Source organism: Chelonoidis abingdonii, chromosome 8 (assembly GCF_003597395.2).
Source record: "Chelonoidis abingdonii isolate Lonesome George chromosome 8, CheloAbing_2.0, whole genome shotgun sequence".
NCBI classification, from domain to species: Eukaryota; Metazoa; Chordata; order Testudines; family Testudinidae; genus Chelonoidis; species Chelonoidis abingdonii.
This window is the reverse complement of record NC_133776.1, coordinates 11,759,985-11,782,671: the sequence shown is the minus strand read 5'-3', so window position 1 is coordinate 11,782,671 and position 22,687 is coordinate 11,759,985. Positions and strand designations below refer to the sequence as shown.

Genomic DNA, 22,687 nt, shown 5'->3' with positions numbered 1-22,687 from the left:
TACCATTGTCTATACCACTCATTACATTCACAGGTTTGACTTTCCTACTTTAAATCTATAAATTCTATGTCAATTACAAGACATTACAAGCACTATGAAACTTTTCTAGGCAATTATTACTTTAATTTACCATCCGTTTCCTACTTTACTCTCCCAATGTACTGAATGCAATAATAGTAGGCATTATTAGTGAAAGATGAAAAATAGTGAACACTAGTATGATGTGCATTCTTTCTGAAAATAAATAAAATCAAATATTAAAAATTGCAATCACTAGTGTGTGTGCTTATATGGTTGCCCTGGTCCCTGTGGTTATTTCCTCCTAGAAACAGTCAATTTAAAGCCTAAGCAACTAAAAAAAAAAAGTTTCCTGTAACTTTTACCAAGTACTATATTTGTGTCAGTGTCTATCAACTGATGGTTTTACTATCAAATTTTCCTATTTTAAAAATGTTTTCCCTCCCGTTCCAGAACGCTGAACCCACACAAAAGAAAAGGGAAAATAGCTACATAGATACAAAATACTGTCAAATGCACAAACTAAAAAAGATATTTGGCAAAAGTTTCAATTACAGTAATCTTATGTGCTTATTTTTAATAGGAGGTTAAAACATTTCTGAGAAGCTCTATTTAAGTTGATGGTGTCCCTGTAACTGGATGCAAGTTCTTCTGGGAATGAAATCAGTTTTTGTTCTATGATGTGCCATGCAGATCAATAATTCACTGTAAATAGTACCAATATAATAAATTATACTCCAAGACTGGCTGAACTATTTATTAAACTTCAGGCACATTTTTGTCAGCCAAATAGCTAGTAGCAGGTAAAAATCAGAATGCTAGTCTGAGAAAAACTTCATTAATAAATGTCTGAACTCTAAAAGTATACTATTGTTACATAGAAATATGAAGCGGTTGAGAGCATGCTCTATATATACTTCATATTTGAAGTCAGGTAGAACATTAAGCTGGATGTCAGTAACTAAAGGTCTGGTCTACACTACAGACCCGTATCAGTCTAACTAAGTCGCTCACGGATGTGAAAAATCCACACATCAAGCCATATAGTTATTGCCACTAGGGCTGTCAATTAAGCAATTAACTCAAAACAAATTAAATTGATTAAGAAAGTTAATCGCAATTACTCTCAGTTTTGATCGTACTGTACAACAATAGAATACCAATTGAAATGTATTATAAATATTTTGGGGTTTTTTTGTTTGTTTGTTTTTTATCATTTTCAAATATTTTAATTACCACACAGAATGTACAGTGCTTACTTTCTACTACTTTTATTACAAATATTTGCATGGTAAAAAAGAAAAAAGAAATAGTATTTTTCAATTCACCTCATAAATACTGTAGTGCAATCTCTATATCATGAAAATGCAACTTACAAAATGTAGATTTGTTACATAACTGCACTCAAAAACAAAACAATGAGAAACTGTAGCGCCGACAACTACACTTAGTCCTACTTCTTGTACAGTCAATTGCTAAGACAAGTTTGTTTACATTTATGGGATATGCTGCTGCCCACTTCTTATTTACAATGTCACCTGAAAGTGAGAACAGGCGTTCGCATGGCATTTTTGTATCTGGAGTTGCAAGTATTTACATGTCAGATATTCTAAACATTCTTATGCCTGTTCATGTGTCGACCACCATTCCAGCGGACATGTTCCCATACTGATGACGCTCACTGGAAAAATAAATGAATTAAATTTATAACTCAACTCCTTGGGGGAGAACTGTACGTTCCTGCTCTGTTTTACCCACATTCTGCCATATACTTTGGGATATGGCAGTCTCAAATGACGACCCAGGAGATGATGATCAATTTAAGAACCAATGTGAGATTTCTAAAAGAGCTACAGCACTTGACCTAATGTTTAAGAATCTGAAGGGTCTTCCAAGGTGTGGAACATGCTGTCGGAAGTCTTAAAAGACCAACACTCCGATTTGGAAACTACATAACCACCAAAAAAAGAAAATCAACCTTCTGTTGGCGGCATCTAACTCAGATGATGAAAACGAACGTGTGTAGGTTCGCACTGCTTTGGACCATTATTGAGCAGAACCCATCATCAGCACAGAAGCATGTCTTCTGGGATGATGGTTGAAGCATAAAGGGGCATACAAACGTTTAGCATATCTGGCATGTAAATACCGTGCGACATCGGCTACAATAGTGCCATGCAAATACCTGTTCTCATTTTCAGGTAACATTGTAAATAAGAAGTGGGCAGTATTATCTCCCTTAAATTTAAACAAAATTGTTGGTCTTAGTGATTGGAGAAGTAGGACTAAGTGAACCTCTAGACCTTAAAGATTTACATTGTTTTGTTTTTGAGTGCAGTTACGTAAAAAAATTCTACATTTGTAAGTTGCTTTTCACGATGAAGAGATTGCACTACAGTACTTGTATGAGGTGAACTGAAAATATTATTTCTTTTATCTTTTTTTACAGCGCAAATATTCGTAATAAAACAGAAAGTGAGCACTGTACACTTTGAATTGAAATCAATATATTTGAAAATGTAAAGAACATCCAAAAATATTTAAATAAATGGTATTCTATTATTGTTGTACAGTACGATTAAAACTGCAATTAATCTTAATTGTTTTTTAATCTCAATCTTTTTTAACTATTTGACAGCCCTAACAGATACTATGATTAATACTTTTCAAACTTAACAGGATTGATGATTCACTTATACAAATTCAGGTTCCAATCCTGCAGACATATATGCATGTGTAATGTTACTCATGTAAAGTAGTTCCATTTAAGCTCTTGAGGATACTCACATGAGTAATATTGTGTCCAAACATACGGAGGACTGAGCCATGCCTTGTGTGTGCAAAAATGCTCACTGTACTTTAATATGGTGGTGTTTCAGAATGGTATTTTATACATTTTGTAACAGTCTGATTTTGATAAGACTAATGTTATAGTGAAGTGGTAATTTACATGCTCATCTTCAATAAACTTTTATTTAAATTGGACAAGGCAAATAGGTTTCTGTTCTCTGAGAAGGGGATTAGAAGGAAAGGAAAGTTACTACTGCAAAGCAGCAACTCAGAATGAATAGTTGTTTACATATTCAGGATGTGCTGCAGCACAATGGTGAAATACTTCCTAGCTTAGTGAAACTATGCATGACCTAAGTACTGTTAGCATAGTCGTTTTTGACGCCTTAAAATCAAATACTGAAATATCATTTACTTGCCACTCAGGAATCCACGTTTATATTTTGATCCTCTTTCAGTCTGAATGGATTTACCATTCTAAAAAATAGATCAAAAAGAGTAGCAAGTTCAATAAATTTTTTAAAAAATTCTTATTGAGCTTTCCTGATTTTATTTGGGAAGCAAATTATGTATGACAACTGAATGACCAAAGCCTACAGAAATCAAAATCTCTGGCTGGGCTAGGACCAACGTTCCCTCTAATTTTTTACAGGCCGTGTGCGCAAAAAATGTCTTCTGTGCAAACTGTTGTGCTTCTGTGCAAATTTTTGTGCGCACAGTTTTTTGCCACGTGCATAGGGCTTAGGATCTGTGTGCGCGCGCACAGCTTAGAGGGAACAGTAGTTAGGACTTGTTTAAAGTAAATATCCTGATGATCTAGAGTAGCTATACAAATTCGTACTACAAAGTAATCATTATTTTGAGTTTTAAAAACAGTCTTCTCCAGGTGTGCAACAGCTCTCTGCTAAAATAAAGTCATGCCAACTCAGAGTTACATTGCACTGATACACTTCCACTGCCCAGAGATTTTTGGAAAAGAAGATTGCTCTCCCAAGGCACTGAAGAAGGGTAGTGTGGGGGTACTTTTTGCATTTCTAATTTTACTTGTATTGCACTTTTGATTCTCTTTTCTCTCTCTCTCTCTGTTTTTAAAATAAAGATCTGCAAACATAAAGCTTACACTGTACAAGCAAACAGAGGACACAGTCCCAAACCTAAGGGCTTCAGACACCTCTGTCTCTGTACAAACCATACACAAGCACACCCCCCACCCTTTCCATCCTCCAAAACTTAATTCAACATTACGTAGTTTTGAGGGGTGCAGTTCTACATTATTGGAAATTCCTGTTATATTTATCCACAAATAAAGAAAAAGCAGAACCTATTCAAGCACTATATATACTCTGAAAAGAATTAACAGATATAAAAACAAGTTTAGAAGGAAAACTTCAACTCCTAAATTGTGTGATTTGTTAACACTATAAATCTAAACTTTTAAATAGTAATTACTTTACATAACTTCCTCCCCCCCCCCGCACTCCAACCCCTCCTCCCCCCCAACATTTGCAGAATAGATGGTTCCTTAGTTTTATCCAGTATTTAGTGAAACCTTTAGTTTCCCCAAGAACAAAACAGGAAATGGGCCTGGGTGTGACCTTGCTCTCTAAGGTCACAGCTATTGTTGCGCTTCTGTACATTTTGGAAGCGTTTTAAAATAATGTGCCTCCATTATAGCTCTGGTACAAAAACAGGAAACAATTAACCAACGCCTCTTAAGAGGAAGGATATTAGCAGAACATATTTAAAAAAAAATATTAATTTCTTATGCAGATTTATGTATAAAATATTTTAAGGAAGAGCAGGAAGAAGGTATTCTGCACAAAATGTTTTTCTATTACATTTAATATTACTCAGAAGAGGAAAACACAAGACAAGACTAGCTTTACTTATTTTACAGGTCTCAACATCCAGCCCTTCATTGCGTTGCATCCCACTAACACAACTCCAGCATGTACCGTATTGGTACATTTTTACTACCACACAACCCCACTAGAGTTTGGAACAGATTCGCAGAGACTCTGGTAAGTCACTAAATAATGATTTTTTCCAAAAAACCTACTTCATTCTGTTTAAGGGTACAAAATTTCAATTTTTTAAAATATAATTCATAATTATGCTGAAAAAGCTTTGGTTATGTAACTTGTTTCCAACATAACACTGAAACAGCTAGACACTGGAAATTTTGTATTGTGTTGCAATAGCTGCAGAGGTACTAAGATAGTAATTTGAACCAGATCCCCACCAAGAGATTAAAAGTACCTAGTTCTCTTTAGGATTTAGGTTTTTAATGTCTCTAAATCTTCAATATGCTTTTCATCAGCACACCAGACAGATACTCTGGTGACTAAGAAGCTGTAGCTAATAGAGGCCTTTCAGCTAGACAGTTATATCAGACTCAGAACAGAACACAGATATAAGCAGAATATGATTTTGCAAGATTCCTGATATACATGTGCAACTTGCAAACTACAAGACAGTATATGCATAGATAACCTTCTGGTCTGATCCAGTTTTAGAGGAATACTGCACTACTTTCCAAGTCTGGACTTTGGTCTGGGAAAGGATTTTCCGTGGAAGACAGATTAAATGTGTCATAAAAAGTGACTAACGGAAGTCTGAAACATTATGCAGACAGAATTACACTATTTTTATATATACAAACTATGGAAAAGTGATAAAAACCTGAGCTAATCTTTGTCACGTGTAGTGGAAATATATTTAATAGAAAAATTAGTAGCTGAACTAATATTTTATGCACAAGAGGAGGGATATTTGAGTTCACTTTTAAAATGAATTTTGCTATTCTAAACCAAGTACATATATAAGAGAAATCCTAGAAATTAATGTCTAAAGAAGGCTTTATTTCTAATCTATTTGCCTATTTATATTTGATTCAGGAAAGAATACTAGAAAATAGTAAACAATTTCAATATTAGCGTCTTACATAAAGTCCTGTATAAAAGTATACTCTGAAAGGTGCCTTTAAAAACTGACATTTTAGCATTATGTATCTATCACCTTCATTTCAGTTTTTAAGCAAAAAAAGGTTTTTTTCCTAACTGCCATCCCTGCAAACTCAACTTGTGATCTAAAATTCAATTCTTCTTTTTTGTTTGCTCATCACCACATGTAATAAAGTTTCTCCAGCGGAATTTAACAATCATGTGGGTTACAGCAAGACAACCCAGCTCACTCACAGAGCAAGTGATTCTGCAGTTTAGTAGAAAGGTAGCAAAGAATGTTAGCAAACAGAAGTAACTCTGAAAACAGAGCAGATGTTGATAAAGGTGGTGCTATTCAGTCACTTTTCTGAGCAAAACCACAATTATAAGCCACATAATATTTAACTACTTGTCTACTAGAACATTCAGATAGAGCTCGAAGTGACTCCAATAAATTTATGCTACTTAACAGAATAAAGCACTGCTTCTGAAGTGACACTTAAATTACGACAGAAGCCATTTTGGTTTGAACTGATTTTCAACAGTAACAAATTAGGTTTGGGGGTTTAAAAAAAAAACACACATACACAAATGTAACCAATTCTGTGATATTTACTAAACTGGTTTATTGACCTTTTATTTTATAGTACTGAGAAAATATTTTGAATGGAGAACTATTCTCAAGCAAGTTTGGGGTTGGCATGCACACACAGCTAGCCAAGCAGCTCTTTAACCATGTATGCATGAGAATACACTACAGTGTGAGTGCTAAACAAATGTGCAAACAGGTATGCAATTTAAAACTGGAAGTCAGTTTCTATATTTTAGCGTATTGTACACAATCTCAGAACAAACACGTGTTTCATGTCAAAGTGACTATTCACTTGAATATATGCAATTTCTGATATGACCATTTAATTTTAAAGAATAGTGACATTCTTGTTCACTCAAAGGGCAACTATAACATAGCCCAGCAGTACCAGCTACATGCATTTCACTGAAAGCAATGTACTACTATATAACAGTCATTTATAAAAAAAAAAAAGAATTAGATGTGTAATACAAGTAGTCTTCTACATCATCATCCCTGCACCCCCATTTCTGTGGTACTGCTGTTAAAGTGAGGCATTATGCCGTCTGCATAATTATGCAGCTGGGAATTTTAGTATAGAGCTGTATGTACCATCTGATACTGAAACAAGGGGATATAAACATCTGTCTTTTTACAAGTTACTGATTATCCAAATATATTGCCCTAAGCACTAACACTGATTTTGTTATGGGTTACAACATAAAAAATACCTTTTTGGTCAATTATTTCCAAGTTTAAATCCATCAAAAGATTGTCCTAAATTAGACATTAGGCTTTTTGTTTTGAAAAGTAATTTTTTTCCTACTTATTTGTCATCCCCCCTTTTGTTTATGCAAATACATTACTAAGAAGACAAGGATGCTGTAACTATTACAGCTATCATTTATGATTATAAAGCATTCTGATGGCTTCTCATCTGTCTTCTAGAATTAATTATAAAAAAACGTTTGCTCAAGCAGCATCACATCCTTCTCAAAAAGTCACTTGACAGCAGAAAAATTAACAGAAGCTTTTCTTAAGGATAAAGACTCTTCAGTGGTTTGCAAAAAAATACTTCAGTATCACCTCTACTAAAATAAAGCAGCAAAATCCCTTGAAGCAAGATATTACACTACATTCCAGAACTAGCATGGCACTGTCAGAGTGTTCTGGAAAATAAAGGTTGTGTTTATATAAGAAGAATCTGTACAATACTGTCAACTGTTAAGTGCAGGCAACCTTCCTGCTGAAAAATAAGGAGTCTGTTTCCTAATAGAAATTCCCTGGATAAAGCTGGTATTATGCTAAAAGGAAGTTTTAATTGAAGCTTCCTTACAGTACTAATTTATTTTACATGTACTGATGAAACTTTAGAAAGAAAAATTGTGATTTTAAATGTATTCCTGTTTCATTAACTTCTGAAATTATTAAAATTCTATTTTAGCATTACTTGCCTGGTTATAGGAGAGAAGAGAGTCCATATACAATTTCAAGGAGGGGGGGGGGGGGAGGAAGAGAAGAGTAAGTTCCAAATATTTTATATTTTCTATGCATCTTTCATTCCTTCAGTAGCTCAACTAAAAGTAAGTAATGCATTCACTTTCATCTAAGGCCTTGATTATATGAGAAAGTTACACCAGTTTAATCTTTACCTAATGTATGCAAACTCCTGTATGGCTAATGCTTTTATTTAGGTTTTAAAATGGCTTTGCTTTTTTTTTTTTTTTAAAAGCTTAAACCTATTCCTGATCAATTTTGGCTTTTTTCTGGTATAACTTGAGTTGATTGGGAACAGGTTTAAGCTAAAAATAAGAAAAAGCCATTTTTAAACTCAAGTAAGAGCATCATCCACACAAGTAGGCACTGATTTAGTTAAATCAATTTAAATTCATATTAGGTTATACAGGTGAAACTTTCCCATGTAGACAAGGTCTAAGACAGGGATTGGCAACCTCTGGCACATGGCTCGCCAGGGAAAGCACCCTGGCGGGCTGGGTCTTTTGTTTACCTACCGCATCCACAGGTTCCGCCAATCCTGGCTCCCACTGGCCACGGTTTGCAGTCCCAGGGCAATGGGGGCTGCGGGAAGCGGCACAGGCCGAGGGATGTGCTGGCCACTGCCAAAGGTTGCCGACCCCAGTCTAAGAGTTAAATCCTGTGACCAGACAGTAAGGGTGTTCCAGCCTACTTCAGGAGTCACAGTTAAATGCAAAAAGAGAGGATCTAGATTCTTGTTCCAAATATCTTAAGCCACACCAAACTGAATCATTTATACATAAAAAGGTTGGGAAAATGCTTGTTATAAAAAACACAACATTACTCAGTTCTTCAGTTGCAGCATGAGACAAGTAACTTAACCATAAGTTTGAAACTTGCATTTTGAAAGAGTCACGTATGCCGGATCTCTTCTCTTTGCTAAACTGTGAATCATACCCTATCATATGAGGGGGAAAGATGAAGCAGTTACCACATCTGTGGCTATCCTCTGTAGTTTCAATTCCAAGTGAAGGATCCACTGTGGCACAATCGACTTTTTTTTTTTTTTAAATCACCTGTGCACTGTTTTTGGTTTTGACAAGTGTAGATAAATGAAAAAAAGGGAAGGGAGATAGAAGTTAAACTAGCGCATGTACCCTGGGGTGCTTTTAAAGGTGTCACATCCTAATATCTTTTTTAAAACTTCAGGTTTTTTACCCATGAAAGCTTATGCCCAAATAAATGCCACCAGACTCCTTGTTGTTTTTGTGGATACAGACAACATGGCTACCCCCTGATACTCAGTATCTTTAAGAGGCAGGCACAGCTCACCCTGGGCTCATCTTAGCCCCTTCAGAGAAGATAGGATCAGCTATCCAGTTGTTTGGGAGGATTCGGAGAGCCAGGCATTCAGGATAGTCAAGGAGCTCTAGACTCTGGCAAACAAAAGTACAAGTTTGAGAGGGAGAACCTGATGCCATTTTAAAAGCTAATTTCAGAGTTGAAAACCTAAATAGTAGCTCAAAGCTATTTATTCTCTCCATATGAAAGCAGGCATTTCCTTATGGCTGTGCAGCCCACTAAAACCACCTCTCCCCTACAGTTATACATCTGAACTTCCCAATCCATTACTCCTCAAATCAAGTATTAATCACAAAACAAGGAAAACAAAATATGAACTTCTTACAAAGAATATTTTCGGCGCTTCAGCCACATTTCATACATTTACAATAGAGCAATTTACTGTGTAGTTGGAAACACACTAATCAATTTTAGCTAAATTCAAACTGTGAAAGATAAAATATATTTACTCACTACAAATATATTAATACCAATATACAACACAGACAGTTATATATCAACATTCAGAGCTACAAAATATGTCCAAGTCCCTTTGGCCCATAACTTTATGATGCAAATAAGTATTTCTGTGCTACTGCAGCTTTTATCAGCTGGCTTTTTTCTATTAGTGAGCATAAGAGGTATTTCTTTTTGCATTAAGCTTCAAAATATATCATGGGTACTGTTTCTGAGGAATAATGTTTTGTGCATAGTTAATTTCTAAATTAAAATGAAAATAAATTGAGACAAACTATAAAGACTGAATCATGGATGGAAGCTAATGCAGTACTGCCAACCTCAAGTGTTCAAAAATCATTAAATTGGCTTAAAAAGAATAAAATTTATTATCTGTCTTCTGGTTTGAGTTTTCAGGGTACATTTGCTTTGCATTTTTCAGCTTTTCTCCGCAACCATTAGGGTGAGACTCGCAATCTCACAATTCCAGCAGCTGGGGCTTTAATGCACCCCAAACTATTGAAGAACTCATGATAAAACAGTGAGAATTGCCAACACTGGAAATTCCTTTATTAATTTAGCTATTTGCTTGGATCTCTGGACTTTCCACTTCAGCCTTTTAAAGAATTTTATTACCTTAGCTCACAAGCTGGCATGAAGTTTTTCCCTACAGTTTTCAGGAATGGAAATTTGTTCAAACTCTTAGATGAACAGCATTATCAAAAAAGTTGCAATTTATGGTTTTTTGAACTTTTATAGATATTTTATGTAGTTTTGGTCTGCTGCTACCAACCATACATCCATATAGCTGACTATCCCTAGTCAGAAATCATAGAATTGTAGCATTGGAAGGGACCTTGAGATGTCATTTAGTCCAGTCCCCTGCATTCATGGTAGGACTAAGTATTATCTAGACCAGGGTCAGCAACCTTTGGCACGCGGCTCGCCAGGGTAAGCACTCTTGCGGTTCGCAGTCCCAGGCCAATGGGGGCTGCAAGAAGCGGCGCGCACCGAGGGATGTGCTGGCTGCTGCCTCCCCCAGGCCAATGGGGACTGCGGGAAGTGGGGACCAGCACATCCCTCGGCCCACGCCACCTCCCACAGCCCCCATTGGCCTGGAACTGCGAACTGCGGCCAGTGGGAGCTGCGATCGGCCGAACCTGCAGGCGTGGAAGGTAAACAGGTGAGCCGCATACTAAAGGTTGCTGATCTCTGATCTAGACCATCACTTTAATGACTTCCCTTCCCTGTCTTCAACCACCTTAACTCTTACTGAAGTCTGGGAAAAGCACTATTTAGAGACTGTAACAGTATCCTCATCCACACAGGTCTCATTTTGACTTTTCTTGCTTACATAAAGCAGGAGAAGACACAATTCAATATTCCTCCACCCCACTTTGAACTTACCTGCTATATCATAGGCAGAGTTTCTCCTACAGTCCTGCCCATGTCTGGCTAGTAATATCTCTGTGACCTAGATTTTATTTTTGGAGGTTCAGAGCAGTAGGGTTTTTTTCCTGGTCATTTTACTCAGTACTCTGTGCATCGATATTTGTTTTAAAAACCGAAGAGTTCAGAAGAGGCAGACAATTTCTTTCCACAGATTCCTACATGTCAGCTGGGATGAAGGTATGAAAGAGGTACTCAGCACCAACGGCTTTACACATCAACCCTCAAACTCTGATACTCAAAAGCAGGGCTGACAAATGAGTTCTGCTCTATCTTCTGCAGGGTCATGAGGAAAAATTAAATTTTTTTGGAATCCATCCTATAGGTTCTTCATACACTGGAAATTAAAAATGACTTATACAAAGCTAGAGGCAAAAACAGACAATGAAAGTTGAACTTAAAGCCTCCAAAGAAAAAACCTGAAAATCTTTATCTGAACTAAATAGTTAAAAAACATGGTTTTGGTACAAGAATATTCTAGTGTGCGTGAAACAAAAAAAAAAATTTCAAAAATAAATAAGAACTCAAACACACAGGTATTTGGCTTCTAAAGTGGTGTAGAGGGAGATTTTATAAACTATGTAAGACCACTGTGACACAGAAATATGAGCCTACCCTTTAAATTAGTCAATTTTTCTGTGTTCCTGTTAAACAATCTTATTTGGTACACCTCTAGAAGTTTTGCCTGAGAGGAAAGTTCTTATACCTTGAGTAAAGGTCTGATTTCTCTAAACAAAGTTTTCAGAATTGGGACTTGACACACAAAGCATTCAGAAAAAAAGTTTTACAAGAAGTTTATACTCCCAATTAGACCAGGCACAGAAAGCTAGATTTACCACTGTCGATGAACAAGATAAATCCTCAATTAAGTTATTTCAGAACCATCACTCCAGACTTTTAGACTGTGTCTACACTAGCCTTTTCTCTGCCTACATTTGCCTAACACTACTACCACAGGTGGCAGCACTAGCGGAAACCAACCAATTTTAACCTTTGTCTCAGCTAAACATATCCAGAGCAGCTCTAGACTATCTAGTAGTTGAAGTGTTAAGCAGCCAGTTTACACTAGCATCTGCCTTTATTGCCACAATAGTAGACCTTAACCAATGGTAGCAACAAAAGGAAATTTTAGGAAGAAGTTAGTGTACACACAGGCTTACTTTATAAGATTATTACTACTGTTTCTCTTCTCATGTATGTTTTGTATACTTTTTTTTTTTTTTTTTTACTGGTCAAGATTTATAGGCTAGAGAATGCTAAAGAGGTTTCACTGTGAAATTTTTAGATTCAAATAGGTTATTCACACTTCTTATTCTAGTTATGTCAATATGCAGGTATCCAAACATCCATTCACCCACACTCAAGCGGGAAACTCTCTAGTGAGCATAGGAACCGATGACAACAATTTCTGCAGATGTTCAATTTCATGCAGCTGCTGTTTGGGAAAACTATGAGCAACAGCAAACTATTCACATGGGAGAACGAGCATGAACTTATTTACAGAGGAGAATGACCCCAAAAACAGACGCTGGGAATGGGTGGAATAGCAGACATATCTTTCTTCTCTATATCTTTGCAGCAGCCAGGAGGTTCTGAGGGAAGGAGTAGAGTATTGCTGGGAGAAGCAAGAGCTCTGTTACTCAGGAAGCTGTGTAGCAGGAGGAAAGGAGACAAAGTTTCTTTTACTTTCCACCACCTAAATGAAACTCAGATCTGGAAGCTTCCTGAAGGAAGCTTCAGATCTGTCAGACACCTACTACACAGATACTGTTATGGAAGACAAAGACCCCAAGCAGGTTCTAGGAATTCCAAGAGCCTTCCAAGCAGCTGGTATAGGGACCTCTCTCCTGGAACTCCCCTTAGAATTTGAGAGTACCCCTCACCCCATCTTGAACTCTACCTTTGGACAGTAGATATCTGGTAAAAAGAGAAATTATATAAATTTAGTATATTCTAACCTTGTATCTAAACACTTTCAACTGCAATAGCATGAACTTATTTACAGAGAAGAATGACCCCAAAAACAGAGGCTGGGAATGGGTGGAATAGCAGACATATCTTTCTTCCCTATATCTTTGCAGCAGCCAGGAGGTTCTGAGGGAAGGAGTAGAGTATCTGCTATTCCACCCATTCAGTGCTTAAATAATATAATAAAGTATTATTCTGTAAAGATAAACAAAGCTAGCTCCAATGTACTTCAATCGATTTCAAAGAAGATTACTTCTACCTTGAAGAAGCTAAGTTGAAATGTCATGCTCCTAACTTATAAAGTAAGAAAAATCATGAAGTTGTAGTAAACTGTTTTTTGAACTTCTGCATTTAGGACACATCACAATTTTGGCAGAAAACATGCATTATAATCATATTATCTTTGCTCGCACCAGTTTTGATTTACATAAGCCTCTCTTGTATTTTGTGGGCCTTGATTTTAGGAAGTCTTGAGCACTCAAAACTCCAACTGAAATCAATGGGGGCTGTTGATGCTCAGCACCTCAGAAAAATCAGGCTTAGCACATTATTTATTAAAAGAAGTGTTATTATTGTTCATATAGGAACTGTATTAGAATAAAAGTGTCCTTGCATCCTGCCTCCAGCAGTGGTTTGTACATAATGCTTCAGAAGATGTAGGACTCTCATAAACCACTTTCTGTACAATATTACAAAGTCAACCATAACACCCATCTCGTTCTTTCTCTCAAACACCACAGTAAATGAATTCTGGGCTCTCCCTCTAATCTCTAAATTAATTACTTCTGGTATTTTACTCACATGCCCATTAATGAATTTGAGATCCTCCCTCTCCCCCCCAATAAAAAAAATCTACCCATCAAATGAATATTTCAGCCTCCCAGCAACATTTCTCCCACATACACAGTTGCTCTCCCTCTCCTTCAAGAAAGACACTTCTCTGGTGTTCCCTTATCTCCTCTCCAAAGGAGATGCTGCATCAATCAGCATCACTCTTCTCTCGTTCTGCAAAAGGACAGTAGCTCTTGATGCTCCACTCTCTCCCACCTCTCTTGAAAAAAAAAAAAAAAAAAAAAAGGAAGCAGCTCAGAGACTGCCCAGCTTCCTACCCTCATATTAAAGGAGCAGCAATACTTAGACTGCTCCACTGCTCGTTCCCCACCCCAAACACACAGAGCAAAGGACTCAGGAGCCCCTATTCCAGTACACCATGAGGCAAAATATTTACTTCCTCTGGACAAAAAAGTTTTTCCATGCCATGACTCTGACCCTTCTTGAATCCTGACAGTTACCTTGACATTCATATCACTGTCACAGTGGTATCTGAGCGCTACAGGTTTAAAATGCAAAATATTTTGTTTTTAAATTAGGGCTCAGCTATTGTTGTTGTTCAATTATTTCAAAATTATTGGATTAATCCCACCAGTCTTAGTGACTTACTGCTGTTGAAGATTTCCACCAATGTTATACCTCTGACAGCAACTCACAGTCACTATCCTCACGATATACATTTTCCCCACAAACTTCTGTGATAAGGGCAAAAATCATTTAGATTCTCTACAATTTCCTCAATCTCTTTGCTAAATTATGATGTAAAGTGTAACCAGAATCACTCTGACTTCCTGATGTACTTAAAGCTACAAATAATCCTTAAATTACATTTTGCAATAAAAATGCCCTTTTATAAATAAAGCAACCATCACCACAGAGTAAGAAGCTCCACAGATACGCCATCTTCAATGATGGTGGAGGCAGCGCAGCCGCAGAGCTTCCTGCGGCCAGGGGAGGTTCCCGGAGCAGTGTTGAGTTTACAATGATGCCAGTGGCGCCATGCCCATGCTCAGACGGAGCCCTGGCCAGCTTGCACCCCAAGGCCCTGCCTGCCCACTGGCTCCTCTCCACCCCTCATCGCACCCACTGCACGCTCCTTTCTGCCCCCCGGTCCCTCCCACCACTTGCTCCTCTCAGCCCGCCAACGAAGAGCTCCTCTCTGCCTCCTGGCTGGACCCCAGTGCAGCTCCAGAAAGGATCCCAGCAGTTTCTGCTGCCCGCCACCTGTAAGACCCCGCCTGCCTCCCCAGAGCCAAGCCGTCTGGGACTGGGGTAGAAACCAACCCAGTCTCAGCCAGGAGGGAGGGGATACAGTGTGAGGGGCATGGCTGGGCCCCTCCAGACAAGTAGGTCTGAGGGAACCCGGCTCAGGCAGGCCCTGCTCCTCCTCTGCCTGGCTGATTGCGCTGCTCCCAAGGGGCTCCCAAACCCTATGGGACTAGCAACCGGAGCCAGCACACAGTAAGAGCCCCTACCTGGGATGCCCCCCTGGCCTGACCCTCCCCAGCTTCAGGATTGGGATAAAAGGGGTCTGGCACTGGCTGGAAAGGGAACCATGGTGCCCCCCGACCATGGGTAGTCATCCATTCATAAGGCCAGCCCTGCCCCCCAAAAAGTGACAACTCCAAGTCAGGCTACCCTCACTTCTGCACTACTGCTGGTGGCGACACTGGCTTTGCCCAGCTCTGAAGGCAACATCCCCACCAGCAGCAGTTCAGAAGTGAGGGTGGCAATCCCATGACTCCCTAAAATAACTGTGATTCCCCGATGACTCCCTTTTGAGGCAGGATCCCTACATGTAAACATCTGAAACCATGAAACTATTTTTAAATCCTATGACTGTGAAATTAACCAAAATGGACCTGAATTTGTTAGAGCCTTACTCACATCATGTGTCTGTCTACAGTGCAATTAAAAACTTGTGGCCAGCTCATACCAGCTAACTAGGACTTGGGCTAAGGGGCTCTTTAATTACAGTGTAGATGTTTAGGCTCAGCCTGGAGCCCAGGATCTAGGGGCCCTGCAAGCTGGGAAAGTTTTAAACCTCAGGCTGTAGCCTCAATGTCTACACCACAATTAAACAGCCCCTTAACCCAAGCCCTGTGAGCCTGAGTCAGCTGGCACAGGCTAGCCATGGATTTTTAATTGAAGCGCAGACATATTCACAGAGCACATTACAGCAGCCAAGACTTAAGGAAGGTAGAACAGGTGACACATGGTAAGGCCTACATCCTAAAGGACAAACGTGCTACATTCTAATATAGCATCACTTGGGCTGAATTTCTATTTTGTAAAGGATAGTTTTCAGCTGAATAAATCCTACATTTCAATGAACAAATACAGAAGACAGGTCTCTATACAGAAGAGCTTACATTCTAAGGCCCTGGTTTTGCCTCCGCCCATAGGAGGAAATACCAAAGTAGAACGTAACAAAAGAAATTTCCATGAGATTCTATGCAAAATTCAATCCCAAATTGTGACCTCCTACACTGTGGAAGACAACAGAACAGGCCACAGGGGCACCTGTAAACCCTGTGAATCAAAGGTTCTATAGTAGGCCAGAATCACCCATGAAAAGATTCTGTTTCTAGTATGTTCTGGAGCCCCGAAGCCTGCTCTTTGAGAGCAGAGCTCAATCTGAACTGCACTGACAGGACCATTCCCCACCATGGATGCTGTCCATAGAAAAATAATACAGCCTCCAGTTTTATGACTTTACACTGGGAACTCTACAGAACTGGTATAGATGGAGGGGGAAGGATAATGCATATCCCCCTGGCCCTCCTCTAACTGTTCTTGTAAGAATCACAAGAGAATCATCCACTAGGTCCAAAGATGGTGGATGGAGTGGTGGGAAAATGCTGCTGCAGAGGCAGCTGATGTCTCCTTCCTGTGTAGGAGGAACATGAACAGCATGCAGAGGGTCCTGCCCACATATAGATCAACGGATACAATATGGCCCTTAATGTCTGAAAAATAGAACAGGATTTTAATTGCTTTGGGTCAGAATGCCATGAGGTACTGGTAAACAGAAAGCAGCGGTAAACATTTTAAGAGATATATGCAATTGTGAACTATTTAAGGTTCTCCAATGCACTCTCTTCAGTAGTAGCTTAAGACTTGGGGAAATATACCTAGCCGCACAGATATGAATCTGTCATAACATGATTGAGAGTTTTTAGTCCAGGAGGTTTTTAAACAGCATGGCAGCCAATTTTTGCTTTTCTAATATGGAGTATCTTGTATTTAGATTGCACCTTTTAGTCCCAAAACTTCTATATACACAAGTTACATCCCTTATTATTCATGTCTTGGTTGGTATTTTTAAGGGGCAAACTGTTGAAGTAAATGTTACTCTTTGTCTGCAAATTAGGAGTCCTGTAATTTTATACCCTACTGCAGACACCTGGGCAAGAGGAAAAAGACATGCATGCTACCAGTTACTTGATAAAAACTATTCTTTCTATCCTCTGAGGATCCCGAATCTTCCTCCTCTTTGCAGGCTGAGAAAGAGTCCTGCGGCTCCTGCATTTTACCATGATGGCCCTATTTGCCCATTAAAAATATATAAGTAGAAAGTGAGCATCAGGAGAGATTTTTTTTTTTTTAATGAAAACTGAGACTTTATAGAACAGCACTGCTGTATGTAATCTGGAAAGTTTTATTATACTCTCTCTTATACTCAATATCAGATACCACAAAATTTCATTTTCGCTTAAACAGTATACATTTATGTGTTCATGATTAGTCAATTAGTTCTGTTTAGCATCTTTCACACAAATCCTATTACAAAACACTAGGTTGCGAAACACAAGTTTCACACACATAGACAGATAAGTATACCAAACTATATATTTGAGAAACATGATATAAGGGACTCAAACCTAACCTGCAACATGAAGGGGAGAGGAGTTCATTTTTTGATGGGCTCTAGAGAGAGAATTTCTAAATTGTCCAAGATCACTGTAGTGTTATGCATGCTTTATAAAAATAAATTTATTCAGCGTTTGCATTAACCTGTCCACCGATATTAACAAGATTAAGCGTTCTGAAGCACAAAAAAAAATGCTTTGTATTAGCATTGTTCCTCTCTAGGTAAATGTTTATGCTGCGCATAAACATCAAATGTCACTTCACCACAGACACTGGATTTCTTACCAATTTGACAAGGCTTTTTGAACTGACTTCTAAAATTAGTAGCAGCAAATCAACTGACCATGCCTTAGGACTTATTCAAGGGCCTGATTTACTGCTTTGGCAGAGAAGACAGTAACAACTGAGTCAGATTTACAATATGGTGTACAGGTTTTACATTTATTTCCAATATCACCTTTACAATTTTTACAGTCATACAGCTTTGTAGCATTCCTTAAAGATGTAACAATTCTTCTTACAAGAGTGCTACCCAATGTACACAGTTCTATAGACCAAAAATATTTTTTAAGTTTTTCCAGGGAGACTTCTAAGAATAACAACAATAATCCCAGTTTTTCAGAATTCAGGAGAATTTGACAGACAATGAGACAAATTAAACAGCAGATAAAGCTATCTAAGGACCATGAAGAAAGTTTGGATAATGATAAGGATAAAACTAAGTATACAGAATTAAATTTATTTAAACACTGTGGCCAACAATCTAGTATTTAACGACCTGATCATTACTCAAGAAAACATCCCAAGTCCTGAAAATTGGGCTAAACAGGAAATTTGGTAGTGTGCTTTAGACCTCTGACATAAGGATAGAATTTTCAATATACAGCTAATTTTGAATCTCAAATCAAGGCTTTCATAATTTGCATACGTAATCATACAAAATGTGTGTACTTCAAATATGTATTTATGAGAACTGGGGCAATATTTTCACTGGTTTAAAAACATCTTATACACCTTAAGGCTTTTTTCAATTTAAATTTATTGGTGTCATACTACTAGTCTCATATTGCAGAAATACTAAAACATTTCTACATAGATTTTTCTCCATTTGTCTGTTCACATACTTTTCCCCGAAATAAAGAAAAGATAACCTTGTAGAAATATAAACTGATTGGCAAATAGCCATTGTAGGGTTAGGTTGTGTATAAGCCTCCCACATGAATTGATTGCAACGAACACTAAAAATGTACATCTCATTAAAAGGATTTACCCAACTAAAAGTGCATGTTTTATCAAGATTTCTTGTTACTGCAGGCCAGGACTGCAAATACAATTCCTAGTGAGCCAACAGGGTACACCAGCATTAACTAATAGCTCTCTCTACTCACATATTGCTATATATCTTTTTGCATCACTCTCAACATATATAATGGAATTCTGTGAGCGGACTTTCCTTTTTCCACTCTGAACCCAAGTAACTCTTCAGGAGCTCACCCTAGCACAGCAGGGCAGGCAAGAAACCTCTTTTGGATTAACACAAGTAGCACTAAAGCAGCATACCTTTCAATTTGCGGATGCTCAACCACATGGCAGGTTTTTGACAATTTTTTTCCCAATTTAGACCAAACCAAAATTTCCTATGACTTTTTTACAAGATTCAAAATCTTGGGTGTCTAGATTTACTTTTATCCCTAGGATAACACCAAGTTTCTGTGGAAGAAAGGAATTTGACATAGCTCAATAGCACTGATAAGTACAATACACACATGCCATTTAATTAACAGAAAGGAACTACAAGTACTTTTTCTGCAGACATGAAGTGATACTTCAAGATTTAGCACTATGTTATTATCCCCCCCATGGAAAAAAAAGTATGGGGTTCCATTAGCAGATTATACTTTTGCTAAATGCCATAAAACAAATACAAGTCACTGTCTTACATTTCAGGAAGAAGAGAGATATCCCTATCTATTCCAAACACCTAAAAACAGAAATCGGGTAATAGGAAATTGATCTGTTACTGACTATGAAGTGGGCAGGCTTAGCTGCTAGAGTTGATGTGACAAAGCCATTTTCAGTATCATTACTCAAAGGGTGCTATAACCCCATCTGCATGACCAGTCACATTATTTTCAATATGGAACCCATTATTGATAACCACTGTCATTAACATGGCAACAACTTCCTAGTACAGAGTGGGTCCCCTAGCCAGAGGATCTTTTGTTCCTCCAATCTGTGTGTTTCTCTGATTAACATTAACGTTTGTTAAATATAACACACCATAACCCTTCAGTCTGCAGTTCTGAAACCTTTCCTATCCAGGAATGTCAACAACAAACCAGTTACTGCAGGGAGCATGAAACGCTCTGCTTATGCTTCAGGGAGAGGAGCTTCAGGCTGCCTGTTCTAGAGAGAAGAAAGGCCTTGTACAGTTCAGCCCCACCTCCTACCCCTTAGAAATGCAGGCTAAGGTCTGCAACACTTGAGGTCTCTCACACTGATGGGGTTTGAGTTACCCCGCTCACCTGCTCTGAAACATGTCAATTGCTTTAGTGGCATTTGGCTTGAAAGACCTAAGGATCGGGGTTGGGCTTCCCCAGCGCCCCAGATTCACTTCGCTCCTCCAGGAAAATGAGTAATTCAATACAGCCACAACCGCAGCCTCCATTAACACCGGAGTCAGTCAGCGCTTCAGCCCTCAGCTCCCCGGGGCGGGGGGAGCCCGCTGCCTTCTGGGTCACAAGACAGGAGGGCGCCGCGCCTGCCCCTCGAGACAAGGAGACTCCCCGCTCCTCGCCCACCCGTGGAGGGAGGCTGCGCGCTAGTCGCCCCCCGACCACCAACCTCCTCCACGTATCGTTCAGAGGAGCAGCCCCCAGAGTCCGCATCTCTCCACCACCTACCTCCAGACACCGCCCCCCGCCCCACGGGCCACACCCAACCCCCCCCACACTCTCCACATCGGCCCCCCACCCCCAGCTCGGGGCGCTGCAGGCGTCTGCGCGCGCACCGCGCCAGGCCCGGTCACCACTGGGGGAGGGGGGAGGCAGCCACCACCACCCCGCCCCAGTTGGCGGCCCCCCCTTGGGTCCCTGCGCGGGGACAGTCGCTGCCCAGGCGCGGCGGCGGCCAGCGGAGGCCGCGGGGCCCGCTTACCTGAGGGAGCTGCCAGCCAGCCAACCGCGCTCCGGGCCGCTCCTAACGCCGGGCGGGACCGCGCATGGCCCAGCGGGCGGGAGGGAGGAAGGAAGAGAGACGGGGGAGCCGCGCCTTCGGAGCTGGACGCCGACTAACGAGCTGCGTCTGCCTCCGCTAATTCCGACTAGGCTGCAGCAGCGGCGGCGGCAGCAGCTCCGCCCCCTACCCCCGCCGCAGGATGGTACGGCCCAAACTGGAATAGTACAGTCCAAGGGGCGGGGCATTGGGGGGCACGGAGAGCTGGCTTGCTCCTGGCACTGGGCAACCGCCGCCGCGTGGCCTGGCCGTGCACGCGCGAAGGTGCGCCATGTGGCTGGGGACACGCTGCTGCAGGCGTGTGTAATGCAGACCCCGCGGGCGTGATACCGGGCCCCGTTACCTGTTTAATCCGGAGCGCCTCTCTCCCCTGTTTGCAGCGGGGTGCGTCCTTACCTGCATGGGACCTGTCCAGGGCTTCTTTAATGCAGACCATTTACACGCCTGTTTAACGTGCCGCATGGCACAAACGGTTCAGTGCTCAGCCCCACGGAGAATAAGGGGCCTAGCAGCTCCGGGAACATTTAATTTGGTACGAGGAAATTACGGCCATGTTTATTCCATGCAGAGCAGCTAGGGCCTTGTTGAATGCATTCTACCAGTGTGGGCAGTAAGTGTGGTGTAAAGCTACACTCTTAATTTCATGCATAATTTACCATGCCTAGATTAGCCTCAACATGCCCAATGACATTCATACAGCTCTTTAATTAGTTTAGGAGAGCTGTAGCAACTATATGGGGGGGTGGGCAGGGGGTGTAGACATGTCACTCCTAAGCTCTTAGTAAGACAAAGTGAGATAAATATTTAGTGGACCAGTTTCTGGGAGAAAAAGACATACTTTTGAGCCACAGAGCACTCCTTCAGGTTAGGGAGAAGGTACCATATGCATGCATACGCATTCAGTATATAGGAGGGAACCTCTCTAAAGGCTTCCTTTAGTACACAATATCCAGGAGCAGCGCCAGGGTTTTTGGCACCCTAGGCGGGGGTCCTTCCACACTCCTGGTCGGCAGCAATTCGGCAGCGTGGGGGTCCTTCCATCCTCCCGGTCTTCGGGGCACTTCAGCGGTGGGTCCTGGAGCGAGTGAAGGACCCGCTGCCGAATTGCCACCAAAGACCCGGAGTGTGGAAGGACCCCCCCCGCCGCCAAAGGCCGCAAAATGCCGTCCTCCCAAATCCTGGTGTCCTAGGCAACCATCTAGATCACCTACATGGAAATGCTGGCCCTGACCATATGTGTCTTCTTTCATAGGGCTGATGTAGACCAGCCACTACAATTTCACCTGTGCATCTAATGCATAACATCTACATGCAAGTTAAACTGAGTGTCTAACACTGAGCTGTAAACGTGTAAACAGATGAGAGTGAGCCAATAAATTATTTTCTTGCTCAGCACCCCATATAAATTTTAAATTTGCTACCTGGCATGTCTACTGAAGTATATCACAGCTTTATGCATTTATAACTGTGGACACCATTCTAATATCTCATGAAAAACCCACGTAAACAGTTTATTCTAGGGGGACTCAGAAAACAGGGTGGAGTTGGTAGGAGCAGAATCCTCACTTCAAACAGAAAGTAAGGCCTGGGGCATCCTCATAGCCCAGCCATATCTATTGCTGGGTATTGCAAGGCGCAGCAAAGTATGCCACTCACTCCCACATTCCTCCTCTCTGCACTGATCTGTGGAGACCGATCACTGAGACTTCCATGGCACCCAGGAGGCTGTGGAGTACCC

The 22,687-nt window shown here is 40.2% G+C and overlaps 1 protein-coding gene across 1 annotated transcript in view; it reads right to left on the bottom strand.

Annotated features, from left to right (window-relative positions):
• GNB4 (G protein subunit beta 4) overlaps positions 1-21,083 on the bottom strand; it is a 53,335-nt gene extending 32,252 nt beyond the window's left edge. Inside the window, exon 1 of the mRNA XM_032783736.2 lies at positions 20,872-21,083. The gene's annotated coding sequence lies outside the window, so the exon portion shown is untranslated. The remainder of the gene's footprint in view (positions 1-20,871) is intronic.
• Between the last annotated feature and the right edge of the window lie 1,604 nt (positions 21,084-22,687).